This window comes from Gopherus flavomarginatus, chromosome 9 (genome assembly GCF_025201925.1).
Source record: "Gopherus flavomarginatus isolate rGopFla2 chromosome 9, rGopFla2.mat.asm, whole genome shotgun sequence".
Lineage (NCBI taxonomy): Eukaryota > Metazoa > Chordata > Testudines > Testudinidae > Gopherus > Gopherus flavomarginatus.
In genome coordinates, this window is record NC_066625.1 from 38,383,621 (window position 1) to 38,403,205 (window position 19,585).

Sequence of the window (19,585 nt, forward strand, 5' to 3'; positions counted from 1 at the left end):
AATTACAGTATAGATGTTTGGGCAAGGGGGAGACCAAGCCTGAATGTCTAAACTGCTCTTTTTAGCCCCACAGCCTGAGCCCCAGGAGTCCAAGTCAGCTGAGCTGAGCTCTGAGACTCGGTGCTGTGGGTTGTTTATCACGGTGTAGAGGTACCCATTGTGTGTATTATAATTGTGGCCATGAAATCTTATGCGCTTATTACTGCCTCTCTCAGAATAAAGAATCAGGTCAGAGAGCACCCATCTGAGGTTAGCTGTTTCAGGGAGAGGAAGTTAATTCTGTCCTGGACAGAAGGCTGCAGTATTGATGTTTCTTTTGTTTTTGCTGTGTGTGTTTGTTTTAAAACAGGAGAAAGCAACTCATTCTGGAGGCCCTGGGAAGATCACGGATGAAATAGGTGAGTTGGGCTGATCAGTGGGATCACAGACATCACAGAGCTCACTGGAGTAATTTCATCTGTCACATGTTGAATGGCGCAACAGACCAAACACACTTAGCTTTGCTTTCTGCAGCACAGTGAGCACCCAGCAATGGATTGTGAGTTCTTCTTAGTACACTCCCGGAGTCCTGGGTTCCCATCTAACCAAATGGAGATTTTCCTGGAGAGAAAGTAAATCCAGAGGGAGGAAATACAAGAGTTTGAGTGTAGGGGAGTCCTGGCTGCATTAGTGTAGTCTGAGTGTGTTAAGGGAGGGAGCATTCACCACCTGGATGCAGTGACTCCAGAAAGTGGTAGATTGAAGTGGGAATCCTAAAACTAAGTCTGGCCTTCCTCTTCCCCCATTTAATGCCATCCATCACACTGCACCCAGCTGTAGCCCTCCAGCCATGCAGCTGGTCTGAGTCTGCAGTCAGCCATTAGTCAGCACTATTATTATGGAGTCAGCACTATTCATTGGAGTTCCTTTTTCACCTGGTTCCAGTGTTCTTCTGATACCTCTCTGGGGAGTCCCTAGGGTCCGCCCTTAGATTTAACTTACTTCTTTAGTGCCCTGGAAACATTCTTAAATGTAAACCCTTCCAGTGCCATTGCTAACCTGTTGGGATGCAATCCTTGAGAGTAAAGCTCCAAGTATATTAAACCATGTATTACCTGCTTCAGATGAATGGATCTTATCTGTCATGGCATCACTATGTTGGGGTACTATGTTGGGGTACCTCTGAGACCTTGTCCATTTGGTTCCCCAAGAACTTTGTTTGACACTGGTTTCATCACTCAGGGTCCTTTATTTGGCATACCTCAAGCTATGCTGAGTTCAGGCTGAGATGTGGGGGTGAGCACAGGCTACACCACATATCCAAAGTTATACAGAAACTCCCTTCCATTGTATACATTATATTCACTATATATTGCATTATTCCTTCGGGGATTGGCTTGGTTACTTTGCAGGTTCCTATCCCCATATAGCAAGCTCTGCCCATGTGCTGTCCATATTCAACTTTACTCTTTACATCATCTTTACACTCCTGACTTCTCTTCCCCCTTGTTATCTTGTTCTTAGTAAATGGTTCCCAGGGTGCAGTGGTTTCCCCAGGAATTGAAATTAGGGGGGGGGTGTTCGCATTTACAGGGGGGGTGTCAGGACCAATGAGATAAATAAAAGAGATATGAATAAAGTAAATGTTATGTTAGGATTATGCAAATTTAACATAAGAATAATGCAAGTTACACCAAACACATAACGGGTCTAGATTTCTAAAAAAATATACATTAAAAAAAAAGTATTTAATTTAAATTGACTTTTGAAAAGTAAGCCATCATGGAGTAAGAGGAAAGTCTTCTTATGGATCAGTAACTGGTTAAAAGATGGGAAACAAAGGGTAGGAATAAATTATCAGTTGTCACAATGGAGAGAGATAAATAATGGTATCCCTGAGGGGTCGGTACTGGGACTATTACTGTTCAACATATTCATAAATGATCTGGAAAAATGGGTAAACAATGAGGTGGCAAAATTTGCAGATGATACAAAACTATTCAAGATAGTTAAGCCCCAGGCAGACTGCGAAGAATTACAAAGGGATCTCATAAAACTGGGTGACTGGGCAACAAAAATGGCAGATGAAATTTAATGTTGATAAATGCAAAGTAATGCACATTGGAAAACAATCTCAACTATACATACAAAATGATGGCATCTGAATTAGCTATTAACACTCAAGAAAGAGATCTTGGAGTCATTGTGGATAGTTCTCTGAAAACATCCACTCAATGTGCAGCAGCAGTCACAAAAGCAAACAACGTTGGGAATCATTAGGAAAGGGATAGATAATAAGACAGAAAATATCATATTGCCTCTATATAAATCCATGGTACGTGCACACCTTGAATAGTGTGTGCAGATCTGGTCACCCATCCTAAAATATATATATTGGAATTGGAAAAGGTACAGAGATGGCAACTAAAATAATCAGGGGATGAAACAGGAGGAGAGATTAAAATGACTGGGAATTTTCAGCTTAGAAAAGAGATGACTAATGGGGATATGATAGAGGTCTACAAAATCTTGACTGGTGCAAAGAAATTGAATGAGGAAATTTTATTTAATCCTTCACCTGACACAAGAACTAACAGTCACCCAATGAAATTAATAGGCAGCAGGTTTTAAAAAAACAAAAGGAAGTACTTCTTCACACAATATAAAGTCAACCCAGGGAACTCTTTGCCAGGGGATGATGTGAAGACCAAAACTATAACAGAATTATAAAAAGAACTAGATAAATTCCTGGAGAACAGGTCCATCTGTGGCTATTAGCCAGGATGGGGAGGGATGCAATATCATGCTCTGAGTGTCCCTAGCCTGTTTGCCAGAAGCTGGGAATGGGCAACAGGGGATGGTTACTTGATGATTCCCTGTTCTGTTCATTCCCTCTGAAGCACCTGGCCTTGACCACTGTTGTAAGACAGAGTACTGGGCTATATGGACCATTGGTCTGACCCAGTATGACCATTCTTATGTAAAAATTAATAATAATAAAAATGTTTAGTACAGAAACTCCCCAACATAATGACCTCCCAAGATAACAATGTGAGATAACAACCTTGGCAAATAATGTGTGGAAAAAATTATTTTCAACAAACTATTCTGGTTTTTTCATAGAAAAAAAATGGAAACCCAAACCTGAACATTTTTACTGAATGATTTTCAGATTTTGGGAACTGTACATTTTATCTGAAAATGGTTTTTGGTGTGTCATTTTGGTTGAAAAATTCTCAGGAGACATTCGATGAAAACAAAAACCCTCAAAATTTCCAGTGAAAAATTACTGGCATTTTTTGACCAGCTCCAGAATTCAGCCAGATCATGCAAAACAGTTTCCCAGCTTTGCGAACACTAACGGGCTGGGGTGTAGTGGAATTCTGCATCTGAAACAAGAGCTGATTTGTAAGGGGAAAGGGTAATTTGATAAAATGAATGACATGAATCAGGTAAAGCACACACATATCATATGAGGAAGGCACTTTCGCATCCTGGATTGGCAGAATCATGCATCAGGGGCTTTATATAGTTCCATACCCCTATGTAAGACTGGCTTGACATGAGCAATTAAACATGGAGGAGGCCTCATATCTTGGGAGACAGGATTAGGTGGGGAAATGGATAAGCAGGCTGGAAACAGAACGTATGAGCTTGCTAAGATAAGAGGGAGAACACCCTGGCAGTGATTTCCCTACACCCCTCCCAGGGGGTGTGTACACCCTCCCTGAATTTTAGACTCTGATCCTACTTCATTTTCACTGGCATTCACTATCTTAGATGTCCAGTCACCACCAACCTTCTTAGTGAAAACTGAAACAAAGAAGTCATTAAGCACCTCTGCCATTTCCACATTTTCTGTTATTGTCTTCCCCCCCTCATTGAGTGACGGGCCTATTCTGTCCTTGATCTTCCTCTTGCTTCTAATATATTTGTAGAATGTTTTCTTGTTTCCTTTTATGTCCTAGCTAGTTTGATCTCGTTTTGTGCCTTGGCTTCTCTAATTTTCTCCCTACATATTTCTGTTGATTCTTTATATTTATCCTTTGTAATTTGACCAACTTTCCACTTTTAGTAGGACTCTTTTTTTTTTGAGTTTTATATCATTGAAGATCTCTTGCCATACTTCCTATCTTTCCTACACAGTGGGAATAATAAAAAAACTTTTTTAGCATTTCATGATTTTTAAGAGCATGATTTCTCAAATTGAATGTTGAATTAGTGCTCTTCTTTTGCATGAAATTGTGCATGTGTTTGTGTTTGTCTGTTCACATGCTGTATATAAAACCCTGGGCCCAATTCCACCTGCTTTAACACAGGTGCATCTTTCTTTGACATCAGTGGGGGTTACACCCATGTAAGGTTAGATAAATAGATAGATATAAATAATAGATAGAAAGTAGATATAAATAAGTATGTATGTGTACATACAAAATACACAGTATACACATTTTACATTATATGTAACATAGAGAGTGTGTGTGTGTGTGTGTGTGTGCGCCAAATAAAATGGCTTAGCTGTGGTTTGGCTCTGCTACTCAAAGCCATTTTAGACCTTGATGTGCTAGCTCACAGTATCTAAAATGGTTTATAATAGGATTTAGAATCATAGAATATCAGGGTTGGAGGGGGCCTCAGGAGGTCATCTAGTCCAACTCCCTGCTCAAAGCAGGACCAGTCCCAGCCAGGGCTTTGTCAAGCCTGACCTTAAAACCGCTAAGAAAAGAGATTCCACCACTTCCGTAGGTAAGCCATTCAGGTGCTTCATCATCCTCCTAGTGAAAAAGTTTTTCCTAATGTCCAACTTAAACCTCCCCCACTGCAACTTGAGACCATTACTCCTTGTTCTGTCATCTGCTACCACTGAGAACAGTCTAGATCCATCCTCTTTGAAACGCCCTTTCAGGTAGTTGAAAGCAGCTATCAAATCCCCCCCTCATTCTTCTCTTCTGCAGACTAAATAATCCCAGTTCCCTCAGCCTCTCCTCATAAGTAATGTGCTCCAGCCCCCTAGTCATTTTTGTTGCCCTCCGCTGGACTCTTTCCAATTTTTCCACATCCTTCTTGTAGTGTGGGGCCCAAAACTGGACACAGTACTTCAGATGAGGCCTCACCAATGCCGAATAGAGGGGAATGATCACGTCCCTCGATCTGCTGGCAATGCCCCTACTTATACAGCCCAAAATGCCGTTAGCCTTCTTGGCAACAAGGGCACACTGTTGACTCATATCCAGCTTCTCATCCACTGTAACCTCTAAGTCCTTTTCTGCAGAACTGCTTCCTAGCCACTTCGTACCTAGTTTGTAGCAGTGCATGGGATTCTTCCATCCTAAGTGCAGGACTCTGCACTTGTCCTTTTTGAACCTCATCAGGTTTCTTTTGGCCCAATCCTCTAATTTGTCTAGGTCTGTCTGTATCCTATCCCTCCCCTCCAGTGTATCTACCACTCCTCCCAGTTTAGCGTCATCTGCAGACTTGCTGAGGGTGCAATCCACGCCATCCTTCAGATCATTGATGAAGATATTGAACAAAGCCGGCCCCAGGACTGATCCTTGGGGCACTGCACTTGATACTGGCTGTCAGCTAGACATGGAGCCTTTGATCACTACCTGTTGAGCCTGACGATCTAGCCAGCTTTCTATCCACCTTATAGTCCATTCATCCAGCTCATACTTCAACTTGCTGGCAAGAATACTATGGGAGACCGTATCAAAAGCTTTGCTAAAGTCAAGGAATAACACATCCACTGCTTTCCCCTCATCCACAGACCCAGTTATCTCATCATAGAAGGCAATTAGGTTAGTGAGGCATGATTTGCCCTTGGTTACTCCATGCTGACTGTTCCTGATCACTTTCCTCTCCTCTAAGTGCTTCAAAATTGATTCCTTGAGCATGTGCTCCATGATTTTTCCAGGGACTGACGTAAGGCTGACTGGCCTGTAGTTCCCTGCATCCTCCTTCTTCCCTTTTTAAAAGATGGGCACTGTATTAGCCTTTTGCCAGTCATCTGGGACCTCCCCCAATTGCCATGAGTTTTCAAAGATAATGGCCAATGGCTCTGCAGTCACATCTGCCAACTCCTTTAGCACCTTCAGATGCAGCGCATCCAGCCCCATGGACCTGTGCTCATCCAGCTTTTCTAAATAGTCCTGAACTGCATTAGCCTCATCCATGTTTTTAAATAATTTTAGCTGCAGTTATATTTAAATTGCTTGTTAAAATGGTTCAGTAATGTCTATTTAAATAGCACTGTACACTTCTCTAGCACCTTCTTCCACTGGTGTCCAAGTTCTTTACAAACATTAATGAATCAAGTCTCACATTCCCCTCTGAAATAGAATTATCCCCATTTTACAATTAAGGAAATTGACCCCAGAGAGATTACATGACTTGCCTAAGGTCACAGGCAGGACTAGAACCCAGCATTCCTGACTCCCTGGCCTGTGTTTTAGCCACAAGGGTATACCTCCTCCCCCTTTAAGACCTAGTGTAAGCAGGGCCTAAGAGTTGAAAGACACACACACAGCCAGTGTTCTGTTTCACTCAGCAGAATTCTGAGATTCTATCTTTATCTCCCCCTGCTCCCACAGACACCATAAATCCCTGACATGATCCTGTGTTGTAGAATCCTTACAACTGAAGAGGGCTACTACTAAAAACCCCAGTGGGTTGCTGTTAATTATCAAGAGTCCCCATCTCTGTCCTCTTGATCCTGCAAGCTTGCTGAGCAAGAAAGGCAGGTAGACTCAGACCAAGATCATAGAATATCAGGGTTAGAAGGGACCTCAGAAGGTCATCTAGTCCACCCTCCTGCTCAAAGCAGGACTAATTCCCAAACACCTTTTTACCCCAGTTCCCTAAATGGCCCCCTCAAGGATTGAACTCACAACCCTGGGTTTAGCAGGCCAATGCTCAAACCAGTGAGCTCTCCCTCTCATGTTTAGAAGCATGGAATGCTGCCATCACCTGGCAAGCTAGTGAGTGCCCCTCAGTTCTGAATGGAAGGGGTCAGATCTGTCCCTCAGCCCTACAGTGGAAAGTAATTTCAATTGCTGAAATAACCCTCCTGAAACATGTGAAACACCTACTCACAGGTTTATTAATACAGTCTATTTCCTGACAGTTACATATCCCAATAGCTACAAAGTGAGGAAAGGATGTGGGACTGCTGGGCACACTGCAGGGGTACTGAGGCCTGGCTAATAACACCAACCCACATCAGTCACCTCATGGGAAGGCATCCTTCTGGAATCCACTCTTCCAAAGTATGATTTGGACATGAGTCCCCGGGCACAAGGCTGGGACTGAACTGAGCACAGGGACGTGCTTAGGATTGACTGGATGGGGGGCAGGGAATAGCCAAAAGTGCTGGGAACTTGGGCTGTTTGCCTTAAGGACATAGTAAACAGGAGTTACAGAAAGTAAATGTAAATATTCCATCCTACAGAGACTGAGAGCTGGGAACTCTGAATCCCTTCCACCTGGGCATAGTGGCACTTAAATCAGAGATCCTGCAGTGCTCCCCAAACAGAGCTAGGGATAGCCCTGATGTTCTGACCAGCACTGAAATAAGTGCTAATGTCCAGGCAGTGGGTAAACTATGGTTGGACATATGACCTCAGACTTACAAGGCAACCTAGAAGATTTGGACACCCAGTTAGCACTAAAAGTAACAGGAATTGAGCATCCACATGCAATTACTGGTTTTGAAAATCTAAGCCATAATGGCTGGCTATTTGCAGGTATGTGCACTTGCAGGGCTTGCTTCTGATCTGTTGCAGCAGTGTAAATGCAGAGTCAGCATACTGAGGTCAGTTAAACTGGTGTAAATCCAGAGTTACACCACTATGGTCAGAACTGAGGCACTGGTGTTGAAGTCATGGCTCTGAGACTCACTAAGAACTAGGTCAAAATATCAAATAAAATCTCCCCCTTAGCAGCTGGAAACAATACTCTCAGCTAATCAAAGTGTGCTCAGTGGAGCTCTCCTCTAGGGCTGTCGAGCAAAATTCTTTCCCTGGGTATTTTTTCTACTCTTTCTCCTGATGTGAATTGCCGTCCTGCCACTTATTGGTTGTTTTGTTCTTGCAGGTCTGAAATGACTGTTCAGTCTGAGGCTGATCAAATCTAGAGGGGCTCCTGGTAAGTGTTTCCTGTTAGCCCTTCCTATAGCTCCATCCACTCAACTGAGCTAAAGATGGAGAGTGAAGTACTTCCTGCATGTAACTCACCCATGTGCTGTAAAGACAATGGACACAGTTACCACATAAATCAGACACATAACTTTATGGAGCTAGGGCTAGAAGCCTGTTTCTTCGATTCCAAGCTGTTATCACTCAAGCTGAAAGCTGCAGTAGATCCCATCTCCTTTCCGTGGGCTAACCACTGAAGGGAAACATCCTGGGATCTCTTTGCTTGTCTGTGGGAAGCAGTAACCTGCTCTGAGCCACTTTGACAGGACAGAGAGTGAGGCCCATGGATCAGTGTGAGCCCACAAGAATGGCCATTTGGAGCCTCCACTGAAAGCCCAGCGAGTTGGGTTTACGTGGGGGTGTGCTGGGGGTGTCACCATTTAATCTGGAGAGCTGAGCGTGGGTTGTTCACAAGGAAGTCATAAATTAAAATCAACATTATTAACTATTTCACAACTGGTCATTTTAGCAGAAACATCTACTCTGATGCTATGAGGGAGGAGTCTAGGGTTGTGGGTGGAGCTTGAATAAAGTAACTGTAGTCCCCTGCATCTCCAGTCTGCCCCTTGGCAGTTTCACACAGACAGAAGCAATGTGACTCCAGTGGAGTTACACCAGGGATCAGTCTGGCCAAGAACATGGACCTTCTCTCTCCCTCTGCTTATATAAGACTCATGAACCTTATTGCAGTCAGCAGCTATTAGTGGAACTAGGGTATTACACTTTGTCTGCAGATGGGAGTGGGGTTATAGTTTTATTTAGGCTCAAGAACCTTACAGAAGCTGCTTGGATGGACTTGGTGAATAGTGGGGACCTTATTGCTGACCAGAGTCAAATCTGAGATAGGGCGCTCTTGGCAGAAGGTCATAGAAGTCTTTTCTACCAGTGGTCAGAGCACAGTTCAGGACAGCTTCCTCAAGAGCCCAGCTGCCCATTCTTCCTTGCCAGAATTGACCTAAATTGCCCCCTGAAGGCATTTCAGAGCATGGGGAGAATGTGTGTAAGTGGAGCTGACGGTAACATATTATATTGCCCTGCAATATAGGACTGCGGGGAAGAGAGTTGGGACCATGAAGGTTCCTGCACCTGCCCAGACATGTCGCTGCTTTGTCCCGACCTGCCCAGACTTGCAGGGGGGGCTCCTAGAGAGGGATGGCAGGTGATGCCATATACCACTGTATTTTGGGGTGGGGGGAGTTTGCATGTCTCTTCCCTTCTGAGTGATTTGTAAGAAGGCCTGTTAGGGACTCAGACCATCACCAGGTCTGAGGGAGAACAGGCTGCAGGCTGTCTGAACTCGCAGCCCAACCACAGCAGGCACTGGTGGAGGTGTTGGCTGATGGGAGGGTGACCCAGAGCAGCTGTGTAAAGATTAAAGGGAGTGACTTCAGACATCTGCTTGTTCACTTCAAAGGTTGCAAATGGATTAAACCAATCTTTGATTAGCTCCCCCACACTGAGCAGGAAAACAATCTGAGCCATCCACTCGCTCAGAGCCTCTGACACCCCTTTTCCTAGGGGAAACCAGTGCCGATACAGCCAAGCACAAGTAGCAGCAAGAGCCATTGTGTTTGTTAGTGACCAGAAACAGATGAACCTCCTTGGCTCAATGGCCATGATTGTTTCACCTGTCTCAAAATGGAACCATCAGGTCCTTTGGGAGATGGGCTAGAGCTGGAAGCACAGCTGGTTTCACAGCAGTCTCTGTAGGGCCTTGAATTTCTAACTACTGACTCTGCTGCCCCAGGCACTAAACAAGTCTGTCTTGCTGCCAGAACTCAGGACAACGGAAACCGTTCAGTTAAAGCCAGGCCCTAAAGGTTACTTTTGAGGGGTAGGCCTGCTGTGGCAGGGGGCTAGATGAACCAATGGATTCCTTCCAGCTTTCATGTTGGTGATCTCTGTGAACCAGCACCATTCCAATGTGGGGAGCATTATGCCTGCAGAAGGCACAGCAAGTGTCATGTGACAGGAGTGCTGGGGGAGCCTACAGCAGTTGCTTTAGCTATTCTACAGCGCTCTCTCCAGCGCTCATGCTAGTACCTCAACACATCCCCACCTTGGCCTGTTAGCGCTAGCCAGACTGGTCCCCCCACCCTCAGCACTTCCAGAGCACTAGCAACCAAATTACACTTGCCATCTGCAAACATGCTCTGGTAGGGGAGGGGAGGAGAGGGCAGAAGGGGTCCCCTTTACCCATTTCCCCCCCTCAAGGGCACCTGCCTAGGAGCATTCATAAATTGGAGACCTGGGTGTATAGCTGTGATCTCCAGAGGCATTGCTCAGAGGGCAATGCAGCTGTTGCCATACATGCCTGTTCACTCTGATCTACTCCCCCATCTTGGGATTAGCTGCTCATGGGGGAGTTCCCTCATTCTGAGTAATTCTCGCTTAGTAAGAGCTGCTCCACCCAGTCCTACCCTGCGGCTGAAGGGGGCTTGCCAGCTGACATGGCATGCAATGGGAAGACTTGTAGCCGACACAACCATCTGCTCAGCAGCAAGTTGGGCATCGTTTCCACAGCCCTTGGTACTGAGTCAGCGTGGGAAGTCATTTGAGAGGGCATCTATAACTGAGCTCGGGGGAGGCAGTGCCTGGCGAACAGACCACACGTTGCAGGAGGAAAAGAAGCAGAGCTGTGCACTTGGCTTGTTCCAGTGCAGGCAAAGCTGAAATCAGCACTAGAAGCCAGTGCTAGGAGCTAGGAGTTGCCAGCAGGGGGGACTGGAGAACAGCAGGAAAGAGGTAACAAAGGGTACGTCTACACTACGAAATTAGGTCGATTTTTAGAAATCAAATTTTGCACAGTCGATTGCGTATGTCCACACTAAGCGTATTAAGTCGGCGCAGTGTGGCCTCACTATCGTGGCTAGCATCAACTTACGGAGCGGTGCACTGTGGGTAGCTATCCCACAGTTCCAGCAGTCTCCACTGCCCATTGGAATACTGGGTTAAGCTCCCAATGCCTGATGGGGCAAAAACATTGTCGCAGGTGGTTTTGGTTACATGTCGTCAGTCACCCCTCACTCCGTGAAAGCAACTGCTGACAATAGTTCCGCGCCTTTTTTCCTGGGTTACCCGTGCAGACGCCATACCACGGCAAGCATGGAGCCCACTCAGCTCACTGTCACCGCTGCTGTTGTGAGCATTGTAAACACCTTGTGCATTATCCTGGAGTATATGCAGAACCGGGCTGAGAGACGCCAGCACGAGGAGGATTTTGATGAGGCCATGGACACAGATGTTCCTGAAAGCACAGGCTGTGGCAATTGGGACATCATGACTGCAGTGGGGCTGGTTGATACAGTGGAACGCCAATTCTGGGCCTGGCAAACAAGCACAGGCTGATAGGACCGCATAGTTTTGCAGGTATGGGATGATTCACACTGGATGCATAAGGCCACTTTTCTGGAACTCTGTGAGTTGCTTTCCCCCACCCTGAAGCACAGGAATACCAAGATGAGAGGTGCCCTGACAGTTGAGAAGCGAGTGGTGATAGCCCTGTGGAAGCTTGCAACGCCTGACTGCTACTGGTCAGTCGGAGTCAATTTGGAGTGGGCAAGTCTACTGTGACGGCTGCTGTGATCCAAGTAGCCAATGCAATCGCTGACATTCTGCTATCAAGGATAGTGACTCTGAGAAATGTGCAGATCAGACTGGATGGCTTTGCTGCAATGGTGTTCCCTAACTGTGGTGGGGTGATAGACGGAACACCTATCCCTATCTTGGCACCGGATCACCTTGCCAACCAGTATGTAAACCGCAAGGGGTACTTCTCAGTGGTGCAGCATGGTGATTTTAATTCCCTGTAAGTCAACCACCCTCCCCCCTTCGAAGTAAAGTAACTATTGTTTTGAAACCATGCATTCTTTCTTTATTAATTAAAAAAAAAAAGAGATAACGGACAAGGTAGCCCGGGTGAGATGGGGAAGGAGGGAAGGACAAGGCCACATTATTTATTGTAGCCATACTAAAACTCAAACTGTTTGAATGACAGTCTTCTGTTGCTTGAGCCATCCTCTGCAGTGGAGTGGGTGGGTGTGGCTGACATGGAATTTGTGGGAGGAGGGTAGGCGGTTATACAGTGGATGCAGTGGGGGGTCTGTGCTCTTGTTGGCTTTCCTGCAGCTCCAACAGACACTTCATAGTGTCTGTTTGCTTCCCTCATTAGCCTCAGCATCGCCTCCTGCCTCCGCTCTTCGTGTTCACTTAATTCTTTCCTGGCCTCTGCTACTGAATGCCTCCATGCATTAAGCTGTGCCCTATCAGTGTGGGAGGACTGCATGAGCTCGGAAAACATGTCATCACGAGTGTGGGTTTTTTTGCCTTCTAATCTGTGGTAACCTCAGGGACGGAGATGAAAGGGGGAGCGTAGAAACATTTGCAGCTGGGGGGAGATAAAAAGGGAGAGTAAAATTTAAGATAACGTTTCTGAGAACAAAAGGGAGACTCTTTCACAGTGAATCAAGCAATTCACAGCAGATAGCACATGTGCTTTAGGTACAAGGTTGCATTTTGCCTTTTATATTGAGCGCCTGCCGGTATCGTGACACTTCACGCATGGCTGGGCAACAGAATTTGGTTTCCAGGCAGTCATGGTAAGCCAAAGGGTATGTGGGCTTGGCTTCTTACGCCTTCATAATGTGTGGGAATGTTTTCAAACTGCAGCACCCTCCTTTCCCAGAGCAAGCAATGGGTTGGGTTTCACACTTAAAAGGAGGGGCTGCAGTTGTTGGGTGGATGTGCAGCACACACCTACCACCACCCCGCCGCGTGGCTATTCTCTGGGATTATCCCCTTTAGCCAAGCGCAAACAGCCCAGCATGAACGGGGTTCTTTTACTGTTCCATTACAAAAATTCCCCTATTTCAACCAGGTGACTATGAATGATATCACTCTATTGAGGCTAACACGGAAAGATATAGACCAAATGTTGCTTGAATGCGACCAAAACCCAGGACCATTCGCTGCCATGCTTTGTGCTGCAATGATTCCAGACTACTTGCTAGTGGCTTGGCGTGGTAAAGCCTCCTATTGTGGAGAACGAAATAAGGCAGCCCCCACAGAAACCTTCTGCAAAGGCTTTCAGAGTACCTCCAGGAGAGCTTCATGGAGATGTCCCTGGAGGATTTCTGCTCCATTCCCAGAGATGTGAACAGACTTTTCCAGTAGCTGTACTGGCCGTGAATGCATCCCAGTTCTTCAGGGCAAATCAAACATTAAATGCTATTGCTTTTAAACCCTGTACTCTAGTTACAAATGTGTACTCACCAGCAGGGACTTCTCCAGCTTCAGGGTCAGGGATCTTGCCTTGGGAGAGTATCGGCTCCAGGGTGATGAAAAGGTCCTGGCTGCCAGGGAGAATGGATTCACTGCTTGCCTGCTGCACATTCTCCCCCTCCTCTTCCTCATCCACAAAATCCTCCTCCCTGTTGCATGAGACTCCCCCGTTGCAGGTGTCCACGGACAGTGGTGGGATAGTGAGAGGGTTCCCCCCTAGAATGCCATGCAGCTGATCATAGAAGTGACATGTGTGGGGCTCTGACCCGGAGTGACTGTTTGCCTCCTTTGTCTTTTGATAGGCTTGCCTGAGCTCCTTAACTTTTACGTGGCACTGCTATGTGTCTCTGTTGTAGCCTCTGTCCAACATGCCCTGTGAGATTTTGGCAAATACATATGCATTTCTTCTTTCTGATCGGAGTTTGGCCTGCACAGATGCTTCTCCCCATACAGCAATCAGATCCAGTGTGTCCCTTTCGGTCCATGCTGGAGCTCATTTGCGATGCTGGGGGGACTGCATGGTCACCTGTGCTTCTGAGCTTGCCGCGCTGAACAAACACGAAATGAAATTTAAAAGTTCCTGGGGCTTTTCCTGTGTACCTGGCTAGTGCATCAGAGTTCAAAGTGCTGTCCAGAGCGGTCACAATGGAGCACTCTGGGATAGTTCCTGGAGGCCAAGACCATCGATTTGTGTCCAAACTACCCCAAATTCAACCCACCAAGGTCAATTTTAGTGCTACACCGCTCGCAGGGGAGGAGTACAGAAGTTGATTTTAAGAGCCCTTTAGATAGACAGAACAGGGTTGGTTGTCGACCTAACACAGCTAAATTTGACCTAATTCTGTAGTGTAGACCAGGCCAAAGCTGCAGTTGATGTCAGAAAGACCAGTCCAGTCCCCAGAGCTGTGGTTCTTTTACAGCTCCTTCATTCATGGCCCTGCCTCCCCGCCCTATGGTAAAATACCTCATTCCATGGGACACTAGGAGCCACTGACCCCTGGCTGTCTGCATGTGGGTAGCTGTCACTGTTAATGACTTGTTGGGCACAAACAGTGTTGCACAAGGCAGAAGGGCCAGTCCCTCCTTCAAGGAACTGTCTCTCAGATCGTCAGAAATGCTAAGTACCCATAACTCTAGCTAAAGCCATGGGGAGCTGTGGATGCTCAGCACCTCAGACCATCAGGGCCCAGTGGAAACTGTAATTCTGCCACGCTGTGGAGAAAGTTTTGAAAAGTTGTGGGGTGGGGAGAGAAGAATAAGACTCCCCCTCCCCAAAGACCAGTGGTGGATTAGCCACTGGGCCAATTAGGCTTGTGTCCAGGGGCCCTGGCAAAAATCTGCCACTGTGTGGCAGAAGCCTGAAGCCCTGGCAGAAGCACCAGATGGGTGGGGAAAGCCCCTGTGCCCCAACACTGCTCCCTGGCAGAAGCGCCGGGTGGTGGGGAAGCCAGCTGTGGCCCTGGGACTGGAGTAGCTCTCACTCCCTGCTGTGGCTCAGGGCCGTGGTGGTCTTGGGAGGCAGAAAGGAGCAAATGGGTTGCAGAGCCACATTGGGGGGCAGAATGGGATGGGACTTTGGGTGAAACAGGTGCAGGGCAATGGGGTGGGGGAAGGGGCAGAACAGGGTTGGGACCACAGGTGAAAGGGGTGAAGAGGGACCCATGAAACCGTAATCCAACTCTGCCCAATACATCATTTACTTTTTCAATCTGTTGAAAAAGAGGGAAATGGAAATTTTTAAAATTCAAGATTTTTAAAAATATTCTGTGAAAACTGATGGAAAAAGCGGTTCAATTTTGAACTTCATGAAATGGAAACAACTTGGCGGTTTTTCATGAAATTGTCAGTGTTTTTGCCCAGTATCCAAACAGCTGACAGAGGCATGCCCTAGTTTTTCCTCTTTCAAGACTCTTTCTGCTTCCTGCTACCATTTGCACCAGGCACAAGACTGACTTACTTTCACTGGTTTCTCGACAGCTCCGGTTCCCAGTGTGTGCAGTGGCAGCTTGCAGAAGTAGTGACATCACAGCCTTCCTGAAAAAGCCCTGGAGTAAAATGAAGAAGAGGAGGCCCTTCCTGAGCATGGCAGAGAGGGAGATGCTGCACATTTCACATTGTATTTCTTTTCTTTTTTTTTTTTTTTTTTAAGGCAACAGCCCAATCTCCCGAGGAGGCTAGATCAGACACATTTGCTGTTTCTTGAGAATAAACTTCCCAGTATGTTTGTACAGCTGCATACTTGATTCAGTCGCTGCAGGCTGACTGATTGCTTCAGTGGAAGCAGGGCCGGCTCTAGGATTTTGCCGCCCCAAGCAAAAAAAATTTTGGCTGCCCCCGTCCCAGCCCTGGGCTCCTTGCCACACACCCCCTGCTGCCCCAGTCCTGGGCTCTCCCCCGCCACCCACACCCCCTGCTGCCCCAGTTCTGGACTCCCCCCTTCATTGCCCCCCCACACACCTCCTGCCGCCCCAGCCCTAGGCTCTTTCCCCCCCACCCCACCTGCACCCACTTCTGCCACAGCCCTCGGTCACTGGTAACTCGCTCCCAGGGCAGGTCATTCAGCAGGAATTGTAGATGTGCACAGAACACAGACAGGACTGGTTCCCATATGGTTACAGAACTGCAGTAAAGTGGAACAATTTTCAGCTTGTGTGATTGGAGGATATCTGGATGCATAAGACAGTCCTACATAAATGAGGAAAAGTTGAGGTGGCTTCTTTTTTTTGTTCCACTCTTTCTTTCTATGGGGAATTTGCTAATGCAATATCACGGTCTTCCTTTTAAACAAACAAACAAACAAACAAAAAGGCAATGACTGTTGAAAATAGCAATTCCAGTCCTAATAACCACTGGGAAGCATTTCTTGCTCAATTTTATCCTACTTTTTCTACAGCTAGTTATAGTGGATCAGGATATTTGATTTGGGAGAAATGAAGTAACAGCTGCCCAAACTGAGCTTGAGCACTCCTGAATTTTGAGGTGTTCAAATCTGGAAGGCAGGTGCTGGGGTGGGGGCTGTGGCTCTGTGGGGGAGCACAGCAGCATGTATGCAGCAGCATGTCTGGTGCTGTGTGGAGCCAGACACGCTGGTCTGAGTGTCATGGTAAGGGGGCTGGGGGGTTGGAGAAGGGGTAGGAGGTTCTGGGAGGGCAGTCAAGGGACAGGGAGCAGTGCGGGTTGGATGGGGCAGAGGTTCAGGGGGGCAGTCAGGGGCAGGAAAAAGGGAGGGTTAGATGGGTCAGGGATTCAGGGGGGCAGTCAGGGGACAGGCAGTGGTTGGATATGCATGGGAGTCCCAGGGATTTCTCAGAGGACAGGTAGGGGGTGGGTTCCTAGGGGGAAGTTGGGGGGGTCTCAGGAGGGGGCAGTTGGGGAGAAGGGAGGCTTAGATAGGGGGTGGGGTCCCAAGGGACAGTTAGGGGCAGGGGTCCTGGGAGGGGCAATCAGGGGACAAGGACCAGCAGTGCTTAGACAGGGGGTGGGGTCCTGGGAGGCAGTTAGGGGCAGGGGTCCCGGGAGGGGGTGATCAGGAGACAGGGAGCAGGGGGAATCAGATGGGTTGGGGTTTCTGTGGGGGGCAGTCGGAGGGAGTGGATGGTGGCAGGGTGGGGCTACGCTCCCTCCCTGTGGAGAGTCCTATTTTTTGAATGTTAAAATATGGTACCCCTACCCTTCACAGTGCAGCGCTCCATTCACAACAGGCTACAGCATGAGGTCTCAGCTCCCTCCCTGCCTTCCTCTTCCTTTCCTGTTGGTAGTGTCCAAGGGAATGCTGGGAAATGTAGTTCTTTCCCTGCTCCAGGGCTGGCTCTATAGGCAGGGAACTAACCAAGGAACTACAGCTCCCAGGGCCCCCTGTTGGTTCTCAGCTCCCATGCTGGATCCCTGTTACCCCTGCAAATGGGCTGCCCCAAGCACATGCTTGCTTTGCTGATGCCTGGAGCCCCCCACCCCGCCGAGTGGAAACCCTGTTTCCTGTTCCTCAAAGAGGGCAGCTTCTCCCAGGCTCCCTGTCGCTGGTACAGTGCTCAGCAGAGGTAGGAGAGAGCAACATTTACAATAAAAAAAGCTACTGTCTCAAGAAATCCTCATTTATTTGGCCTGGTCAGTTTCTTTTTGATGTTTGGAGTGAAAACCCTCCTGTAGAATCTGTGTTGTTCCACAGTATGTCCCTTTGCTCTCTGCAATCCTGTGACTGTAAAGCCTGATGGGGCGGGTTCCTGCCTCTACGTTGAGCTCTTATGGCTCTAGCTAGCAAGCTGCAGGATCTGTTTTCTTTTTTGTGCAGGCTGCTCTGGACCTTGTTCCTTAGCATTGGCTACTTTGGCACTCCAAGAGCTGGGCCTCTGAGTGTAAGCTATTGGAGGGCAGATTTTTTTCTCTGTTACACCGCCATAAATCCAGAACAACTCTACTGCAGCAAATGGAGTTGCTCTAGTTTTATGCTGACATAACCAAGATCAGAATCTGGCTCTGGTGCATTGCAGCAGTCATGAGCTCCCTATACAGCTTTGCCAGTGCCCCTCACTCCCGCCCTGCAGCCCCCTGCTAGCCCAGCCCTGGAATCCCAGCAGCAGTTGAATGTGATGCTGCCAGTGTTCCACTGGAATCTGGGCATTTCAATAGAAACAGGCCTGGTACATAGGGGTGCACAGTAGGTGTGTGTTGCCACGAACTTGGACCACTTCAGTGATGCATATCTCAGGTGATGCTGAAAGCCAAGTTATTTGAACCGTCAGGCATAGGCACCAACTCCGTGGGTGCTCCAGGGCTGCTTAGCACCCATCAGCAGCCAGCTCCCCTACTACCTCCTCCCTCCCAGCACCTCCTTCCCACTGAGATCAGCTGTTCCGTGGTGTGCAGAAGGTGCTGTGGGGAGGGGGAAGAGCAGGGACGGGGCACACTTGTGGGGAGGGGGCAAAACTGGGTGGAGTATAAGCAGGAAGGAGTGGGGCTGGGGGTTAGGGGAAAAGGGTGGAATGGGGGCTGGAGCTGAGTAGGCCTTGAGCACCCCCAGGGCAAGGAGGAAGCCGGTGCCTGTGGTCCATGGAGTACAATAGTCCCCTTCAGATGTGTGGCCTGAGTGCTCTTATTGCTGTAATGAAATGAGATTTTACACACACATAAGGAACCAGTTCGCCATCGGTGTGTCACACAGGATCTAGTCCTGGGCAGAAAGCCAAAGCCACCTCCTGTTGCCTAAATGTAGCGGCTGTAAACAGGACCAGAAATCAGCAGACAGGAAGGTTTTATTTAGCCGCCTCTTCCAACAGACTCACTGTCCATATGGTGCTTGGAAGCCAGGGGTTTGCATAGTACAGTAAATTAAACTCAGTGTTGTGTAGGAGTCTGACTGAGCTGGGAGTCAGAGGGCAGACGCCCTGAGAGAGGAGCTTACTGCTAACTGCCCCAGGCCTGACGCCCACTGCTCCTGCCTGGTAGAAATAGTTCAACAGCAGTTTCAGTCCCTGCCTGCAGTGCAAAGGCCAGACCCAGGGAGACACTGGCATCTCCACCCCTTCATTCTAGAGCTGCCCTTCGTCCTTTATATCCTTGACCCTTTCTCTGCCCCACAACAATCCATCAGGTGTGTTGCCTTCCCTAAGAGCAGCACTGATGGTGCTATATGTTCACTGGCCAGCAGGAGGTGTTCTTGAAGCAGCAAGTTTTGCCTGCCCATATTGTATCTGTGTCAGCTGGTTTTCAGGGGCTTGGAGAGTGCAAGTCCCTAAGTTGTTCCCAAATCCAGCACTGATGTGTGGCAGAGAGCTGCAGAGCCTGGATCCACCTTCACCCTGTGCATCTGTTTCACTGAGGAAGTACAGAGTTCCCTGGGTGCTGCTGGGCCTTAGGCTTAGCTGGGATGTTAAGAGTCCTACTAGAGATCCTGCTATTGCTATGTAAGGAGTCATTAGCCTGGAATCCTGATGTGTGGAAATGGTCCACATGGGAGCATTTCCTAACTTCCCCCATGGACACAGCACCCCTGCATGAGCTGCACCCAGTGCTCCACTCGTGTCAGGGAAGTTACAGCAGGGATGGATTTAGCTCATGGTATAGTTTGTGCTCAAATCAATCAGCCTTAGACTTACCCCCAGAGCCAGGCTGTAAAAAAATAACTTAGCAGGTCCCTA

At 47.7% G+C, this 19,585-nt stretch overlaps 1 protein-coding gene and 1 long non-coding RNA gene across 2 annotated transcripts in view; both read left to right on the forward strand.

The window, feature by feature from the left end:
- The window catches only part of LOC127058370 (uncharacterized), a 278,050-nt gene that overhangs the window by 135,102 nt on the left and 123,363 nt on the right, over positions 1 to 19,585 (forward strand). The gene's annotated exons all lie outside the window — the stretch shown is intronic.
- LOC127058451 (uncharacterized) lies at positions 347 to 16,263 on the forward strand. The gene is made up of 3 exons (XR_007776359.1): positions 347 to 398; positions 8,071 to 8,121; positions 15,429 to 16,263. It is a non-coding gene; the product is annotated as an uncharacterized LOC127058451 (long non-coding RNA).